We start from the raw sequence: 8255 nt of genomic DNA on the forward strand, positions 1-8255 counted from the left end.
TCTTGCCGACCTTGACTAGAACTGCTATGCATTGGTGATCGGATACAAATGTTAAGCATTCAATCTGTATAGTATTGCACAAATATGTTCATAGAAAGGTGAATACTGTGCTTGTTTTATCTCATGAATGTAATAAGAATGGAGTGAGATCAATTTGTCTCCAGGCGAATAATAAGCTAAATACTTGTGGAATTATAGAGAAGAGATCATTATTTTAGGGGTTTTCTGAAGTTGCTCCAAATTATAAGGCAGAAAAAAGCACACATAGTTTAGTAAAACCTATAAATTTGTAACCTACTTTCTATATTAGTATATATTATACTTTACGTGATTTCAATTTGGTTATTTCTTCAACATCAGAGCGATTTTGAAATCACAGCTCTCCACGAGAGCAAAGGTTCTCAATTTGACCGCGTATACATATATTTTTATATGACTACAAATCAACGCTGCTAGTAACTGAAATATGACCCATGCCCTACTAGCTAACCTAGCATCAGCCTAATAAGTAACCACGAACTAAGCTCAGATTGCCAACTATGTATTCTAAATCTTACAAGATCTATACTAGTTGGAGAAAGGCAACAATGGATTACTAATTACAGTAATAACCATGTCACTCTTAATTTTCTTTTTATTGATTTCATTCGATATGGCAATGTGTGGGAATTCTATTGTTTGCAATCGTGGTCTAGATGTGATATTGTAATGAAATTTTTGATTGCACCGATGTGGAAAATTACATGAATCTTGCTTCCAGTTTGAATCCTGCAAGAATTTTACGAACTGGCATTTGAACGTCTTTGGCAGTCGTTACGGGTAGTGAGAAGCCAGTAAGTCTGACAACCAGTCATACCTCGGAGAATTAGGTTGCCCGGGTAACTGGGTTGAGGAGGTCAGAGAGGCAGTCGCTCCTTGTAAAACACTGGTACTCATCTGCATCCAGCTTGGAAGTAGACCACGCATAGTTGGGAAAAGTCTAAGCAGATGATGAGAGAATTTTACGAACCGAAGATGTGTTAGCCGTACCTTCCCTGCCAAATGCCAAAAGAGAGTAATTTCGGTTTTGATTGACTAAAATGCATATTAATATGGAACCTGTCAACATCATAACGAAATCAAAGATTTTGTTCATAGAGTACAACTTTCAAAATTCACAATTTGCGAAATTATTACATTTGAAACAAGTCACTTTGATTTAGTATTTAAATAACAAAATGCAATAGACTGAATAAAATTAAGTGTGAAATTGCCAATAAAATGCTAGGCGTTGACATCTATGAACTACAAGAAACCTATTAGGTAACGTTTTACGTAAAGGTAACTTGTTCTCGAAGCGTTTGCTTAGTACATAATTAGCTATGGGTAATATAATGAGCACTAAGTTGGAGTAAACGTTAGTTTCCCCATTTCTCCGCAACTTAGGAAATGAATGAACAAGTTTTGATTCCATGTCCATGCTTTTTAAATGACTTCCCAAAAAGGAGGAGGTTCTCAATTCGGATGTTATATTTTTTAAATGTTTTTTTCGCATGATGTAAAAAACCGGCCAAGTGGGAGTCGGACTCGCGCACGAAAGGTTCCGTACTGTTATTTATAAAACGTTCCATAATTATAATACATTTATTGAGTATAGCTAACTATTGAGTAAAGATTTAATTTAGTGATAATATTTTTCCTTTTAATAAGCAATCTACGTTCAGAATGAATCATTGTTCATTCTCATTCACTCTACGTAATAGGGAAAATATTTTTCATTGACATTGCCTCTTAGCGACAAAGAGGCAAATAAATAAATAATTTTAAATAAGCACTTAATTGCTTTAGGTTTTATTTGGGCTTATCGGGTAAAATAATAGTTTATTGTATTTTTATTGTTATTTATTGTAAGGGAACAATGAATGTATTAGTAATTATTTGTTAAACAATGACGTTTATTCCATTGAATTCTATGGTTAAAGTTCTTCCTATTTATGTCATGCGGTTTTTGATGAATGAATTTATTATTATACTAACACTATCAACACTTACAAATTCTGTTTTTTTTTACTAGACCTACATAATATTTTTTTTAAGCACTCCTTTACTCCGTTCTACATGATCCAAGTTTATCGTTTACAAAACGAAAAAACCGCTAAGTAACATCTGAGTCACATTGACAGATATTGGCAGACATCTTGAATATTTTAGCATTCAGGTAATGTTATAATGTAGCGTTTGAAAACTGGTTGTGTTGTGTTTTTATTAAAAACGCTGATAGTTTGAATTTTTTGCTAAGACAGCGGCTCTCAAACCTTGACCTACACTGGATCGTGTCAAAGTTAACCGTTTTTATTTTTGCGAGTTTGGCATGTTTACTTTATTTACAATAATGCACGATTATACTAAATAAATTGGAATAAGTTAATTTCATCTGTCCAGCCTTGTCCCAACTATGTTGGAGTCGGCTTAAGTTTATTTGTTGGAAAAAAAAAACTTTGCCATTTGCCATCAAAAATGAATAAAAGTCTGAGTATCACTGTACTGGACACCGTAACTAACATAGACGTGGTTTTAATGATGACTGAAACTTGTATTTTTGATGATCTAATGTTCATTCACTAATTATAGGTACCAGACACTTTCGAATGTAGAATTCATAGGAGTAAGAAGTTAACTTGGCCTAGGATTGATATTAAGTAAATTAAATAATATCACAGGTAAGTACGGTAAAGTAGGTATTATCTCATCATATTTTGACACTGTTACGAAGGTGTTATTGATCTTAATTTTTAAATAAAAAACTCCTTCTTTAACATAGGATCTTTGAAGGACCTTAGACTTTCCTAATCTCTATCTAATTTTGAGCCAAAAAAATACCATCATGACAGACATTTTGAATCACCGCCCTTCCCAGGTCGTCAACTTCAAGTATTTTCATATGAACCGGTTTCCATAGCTCGCTAATTATGCAGGCATCTACTGGTTGTAATCTCGGTCACTGCAGTAACGTTTGGACTACCGTCTCTGCCTGTCCCCTAACACCCGTTATGTTTGTATCACGAAATCTCTGAGAGATTTAGCTTGATTTGTTTGTTTGTTGAAACGAGGATTGAATACTTGATTTGAAACTGAATAGTAAGCCTTACTTGAGATCCTGTCACGCATAGGAGCTCCCACTAACTGCTTTTAGTCGGCCCATAATTTGGGTATGTGTCTGATAAATCAGTATGGAGATGAATGGTACTAGGTACTTTAATGCGTACCATAATATTTACAGTTGTTGGTATACAGCTAATTTCTGTCACAATGATGTACCCTAAATTACCTGTGCAACATCTGGTAGTGCTTACATTATAACATCATGGCTGATTTACATTGAGTCAGTAACTGACGTCAGTCCACTGACAAGTCAGTGCTGACCCGGCACTGCCATCGTGTAAATTGATTTGAAGTCAGTACAGTACTACTGACGAAACACTGACACTACACTGACTTCGTGTAAATAGCACGCGTCAGTTTTCGGCGCCTACACTGACGTCAGTTACTGACTCAATGTAAATCAGCCTTCAGGTTATGCGGCTGGTATCAGACCAAATAAAAGATTTACAAATACCTTCAAAATAAATAGCTGTAAGTCAGAAGCTATCTAACAACAAGGTTTAGGTAAGGTTAGGCATTTTCAAGTTTATGATTTCAATGAGTTAACTAACGAAACTATGCTATTTTCAGCACATTTACACAAGAATATGCAGTCGACGAAGCCAGACGAAGTTTATAGCCATTTGAAGATCTTTTAATTATATGCCGAGCTTAGTAATAAAACATTCACAATTGCTTGCTGTTAATTACTGAACCCTAAGTGGTCTCGAAGGAAGTCATTAATTAAGTAATTGCTTTGAACAATCAAAGGCACTGCAAATATAGGAAAGATTCTAAAGAATGGTTGGTAAATGCCTGTTAGGGTATATGGTCATAATTAATTACAAAACGAAGGAAGTCAAATAGGAGTCTGATTGCTTAGTCAAAACGTGCTACAAAAAACTTCCCAGACATTTCTTAAATTGCCATTTCATTCTATTCAAAATACTTTCAATCAGTCAATCAAACATTAGCTAGACCTCTAAAAATACCACGTTGAGAGAGCTCTAGCATATAGCAGCAAATAAAAATGACTGTTGTACTAAAAGATTTATATGTTCGGAACTCGTTTAGAGGCCTTTTGTGTGCAGACAACGAGCCTTTGTATCTGGACTGGGTCTCGAATGGGGGCCGCGTACTAAACCGACAGGTCATCTAGAAAGTGTTCTGCCTAGTTCACGGTCTTTAGGGATTCTGGTTTAATTTTGAAAATGATTCTTGATAAATGTTTAAAGATCTTCCAAAAGGAAGTTTATGTGCTACACTGTACCATTTACGAACAGATTTCGGTCCGATCTAACGACGGTTTCGAGATTATAACAAAGTTATGGCACAGTATAAAGATATTTCTACTTTGCTGGTGAAATATGGCCCAGTACTTCTTGTAAAAAATGGCAGGATATTGCATTAGTTAAAATAACCTTCAGGACACAGGCACTATCACATAATGTAGCGCCTATTAGGTAGTAAAAGACTCATTAGCATGATAAAACGGAAGAAAGAATAAGCTGCATAGTTTGTTTATCAAGTCAGATAACCATTTAAGACTGAAGCATCCAGAAGCGGAGGAAGTGAAAAAATGAGCGGATACAAACGCTTGTTGTCAGTTTGTTTTTACGTAGACGCTCGCGTTAACGTGGTTATTATTTTAACATCAGCATAGTATTTTCAAGTTAGTGAGACATCACAGCGCTTTGATAGAAATGGTCGTTTCTATCAAAGCTATGTGATGTTGAACAAAGTGTGCCTTGGAGAACTGCAATCCTTATTCTAAGCTGAGCTTATAATCTCGCATTTCATATTGTCACACCTTGGTTGTACTAAAGACACACTGCTTTTCTGTGATAAATCAACAAACGACCTCTGAGGAAGACGTGAAAGACTTGTACCGTGTAAAAGACATCTTTGTTCATTCTGGAGCCTTTTGTACAGGTACCGCGGTAACTCTTTCTAACAATCCCATTGATACTACATGCTGCTGCAATTCATTCTTTCTCTAAGCATGAAATTGGCCAAGTACACCTTGAATGACCACGTCTTATATCGATTGCTCGTCTCGGTCAGAACAAATCGACTTTTGTTAGATCCAGCTTTCGAATAAACACGTGGAACTAAAAGCCGTAGTTTGAAGAAAGTATTTTATGTTATAGTAAGTAAAAGGTTTTAGAAATGTGTGTATTGAAACTTTTAAAAGGTTTACACGGTTGTTTGCTAGACAAACGTGCTCTTAGGATACACTATGTAATTTTACGGTTTCGTTACAATACGGGAGGGATCTACCTACGTGATAATTTGTTTCATTGTCTTAGAGTGAAAACCTGGAATGTTATATTTTTATTGCCTTTTTAAAAACAAAACGTCGCAGTGGACATTATTTCTGTCTCCTTTTTACGAGGTTTTTACTCTAAAGTTGTATGCGAAGTTGGATTGTGTACTTAAACTTTGCCTCTTTTGTAAAGGCCTATTTTTTGTACAAGCAAGGTTCACGCCACCATACCGTGCTCTGTATTCACCTTGTTTTCGGGGTTTAAGGTTTTATTTGCTGGTAAACAAGCCTCGATTGATAGTATTAATTCTACCAAAACGGATACCACATAAAATAGAACCAGTTGTAGGCAGAACTCGTTCTGTGACCAATACAACACGATATTTGCATAACTGCATCAAATTCGTGTCCGTGCCGAATATCAACATTACCATCAACGGATCTTTCATAATATTATGTTACAAATCCTATCTCTATACTAATATACCTGAAGAGTTGGTTTGCTCTAATCTTGCGATTTACTGGTCAGATTTGATTAATTTTAGATTTTTGCAGCCGATTTATTAAGGTCGGCAAAGGCCTTTTTTGCGTTCGGATACCTAAAACAGATCCCATGGGATGAAACTGCTGGCAGAAGCTACCTGAGTAATAATAACCATGAATTAAAAAATAAATAATTGATAAATAACCATGTGACCTACGGGCTACGGATATATCTATACGGAACCCGTTTATCTATATCGGGCAAGCTCAATCGCCATTGTTGCCGGCTTTCCAATTAGGTTCGTGTGACCAAGAGTTGCTGAAGAAAGTGACATACCTAACATAGCTATCTATTATGATTGTTTTGAAGTATATGAGTGTGGTGGGCTGAATTTCAATCAGTATTGGAAGGTCCACTGAGATTATGTGGTAGAGGGGTTTTAAAATCGGGAATTGTGTAATCATATGGATGTGTAATTTACTTAGCATGGTTAACTTGTAAATAAATACGAAAATAGTACTTACGATAGATACATAAAGTAATGGAGAAGGTAGATGTAGAGGGAAGTTAATAGAAGTAGGCACTTCATTATAAGTTTATTCCTAAATATCGTTCATTAAGCAGTCCTATGAGAAAAGGTCTTGTCCTTACCTACTTGGATAAAATGGTTATTCTCTTACGATAATTATCTTCGGACTTCTACGTAGGTAATCCAAGTAGTGGAATAAAACTGAAAACTGCATTTCATTTGGAATTTTGCTGCATCTAAAGTAAGCACAAAAGCAGTTCTACTTGAAAGACGGATTCCCGCATCTCGTTATTAGTCATAGCCCCTATGAATACCATTTATTTACGTTATTGTTATATTTTGTAACTTCCAGGAAACTATTCTTAGCAGTTTAAAGTCCCAATAAATGGGTGAAAAATAAGACGTATCCCTAAAATTAGGTTCTTACGCTTTGAAACAAAAATACGACGTGATTAGGTATTCCTTTGTTCGTAATTTGGGTGTTTTAGGAACAAAAGAAATACACTTTCAGACCCACCAGAACGTGTTTCATACGAGGATGGCAGAAATTACGATAAACCAATTTTTGACGCCTGTCAAGAAGTTTGAGGTTTTGCTTTGAACCAAAAGCTGGCTCTTTATGGTATGGGCCGAAAATAGCTTTGGGATTCATTGATCGTCTGCCTAGCCTTTTCGTGACTGCTAAACAGGACGCAGCTGTGTGCCAGTGCTTTACATGGAGCAACTGCCTATCTGACATCCTCAACCCAGTTACTTAGGCAACCCTAAACTGGTTGTCCGACTTTCTGGCTTCTGATTTCTGCCAAGAAGTTCAAATTGTTATTTGAGTGCCAGGGCCCACCAATTTACACCTAGTGCCTTCCAAAACTTGGAGGAAAGCGTCATCACACATTGGTCACCCATCCATGGACCGACCGAGCTGAGAACTACTTAACCTTATGATCGATAGACCCGAGCGTATTACTTAGCCACGAGTTCCTCAGATATTCACAGAGTAGGCAAAAATACCGTTGTCTTAACATAAATGATTAACATAAGAATAGATACGATAATTGACAAGAGAACCTGAACAGTTTACAATACTGACACGAATAATTTAAGTAATAATTTAGGTGTTTTCTCTCACAGACTGACAAACGTGCGTGACAAACCGGTGGAGAATGGCAAATGGGGACCTTTGCAACAAGGTCGCGGCTTGCTTAACTCTCGAAGTCTGCTATTTATCTTTATGAATCATAGGTGAGAAATATTGACCTTAATATCCTGTTGAAAAGTCTATCAAAACTTTTTCGTGTGAGGAAGAATGTCAACAGTTGCCTGTGCCTATTATTCAATTACAAAAAAAAAATGCAAATTGAATGGAACAAGAATTTGGATTTGACAAAAAATCATAATTCAGTTGTTTATTTCTATATTACAGTATAATAAATGAAGAAATAGATAATTACGATTATAAGATCAAGGAATGTCGTAATAATTACGTCGGAGTTTTTCAATAACAAAACAGTTGCTCGTGGTATTTTAAGTACACACAAATATCTCTTACCGTGAATAGTGTCAGTCGAAAATCACACGCGTTGCATCCTGTGCTTTTTATTCACAAAAACGGGCTTCATTTACTAGGTGTGTTCGTTTTGATACCACACCAGTTCACAGCTCAACAATACCGTTATTTCAACAGCTTGGCATCACACAAAACGTGTAAAAGTATCACAAAAACACACTGAACAACACTTTTGAAGTAACACAGACCTACATAATTACTTTTTAATTAATATTGTTTTATATACACGATGTTACAAATAAAATTAAAGTTAAAAACCGTTCTGTAACCCGCTACCGTGGAATTTATTTCG

At 35.8% G+C, this 8255-nt stretch overlaps 1 protein-coding gene across 3 annotated transcripts in view; it reads right to left on the minus strand.

Moving 5' to 3' along the window:
- The window catches only part of LOC124634362 (cadherin-87A), a 61926-nt gene extending 53671 nt beyond the window's left edge, over positions 1 to 8255 (minus strand). For all 3 annotated transcript variants that reach the window (XM_047169921.1, XM_047169918.1, XM_047169919.1), the window contains exon 1: positions 7946 to 8255. The gene's annotated coding sequence lies outside the window, so the exon portion shown is untranslated. The remainder of the gene's footprint in view (positions 1 to 7945) is intronic.

This window comes from Helicoverpa zea, chromosome 11, assembly GCF_022581195.2.
Source record: "Helicoverpa zea isolate HzStark_Cry1AcR chromosome 11, ilHelZeax1.1, whole genome shotgun sequence".
Lineage (NCBI taxonomy): Eukaryota > Metazoa > Arthropoda > Insecta > Lepidoptera > Noctuidae > Helicoverpa > Helicoverpa zea.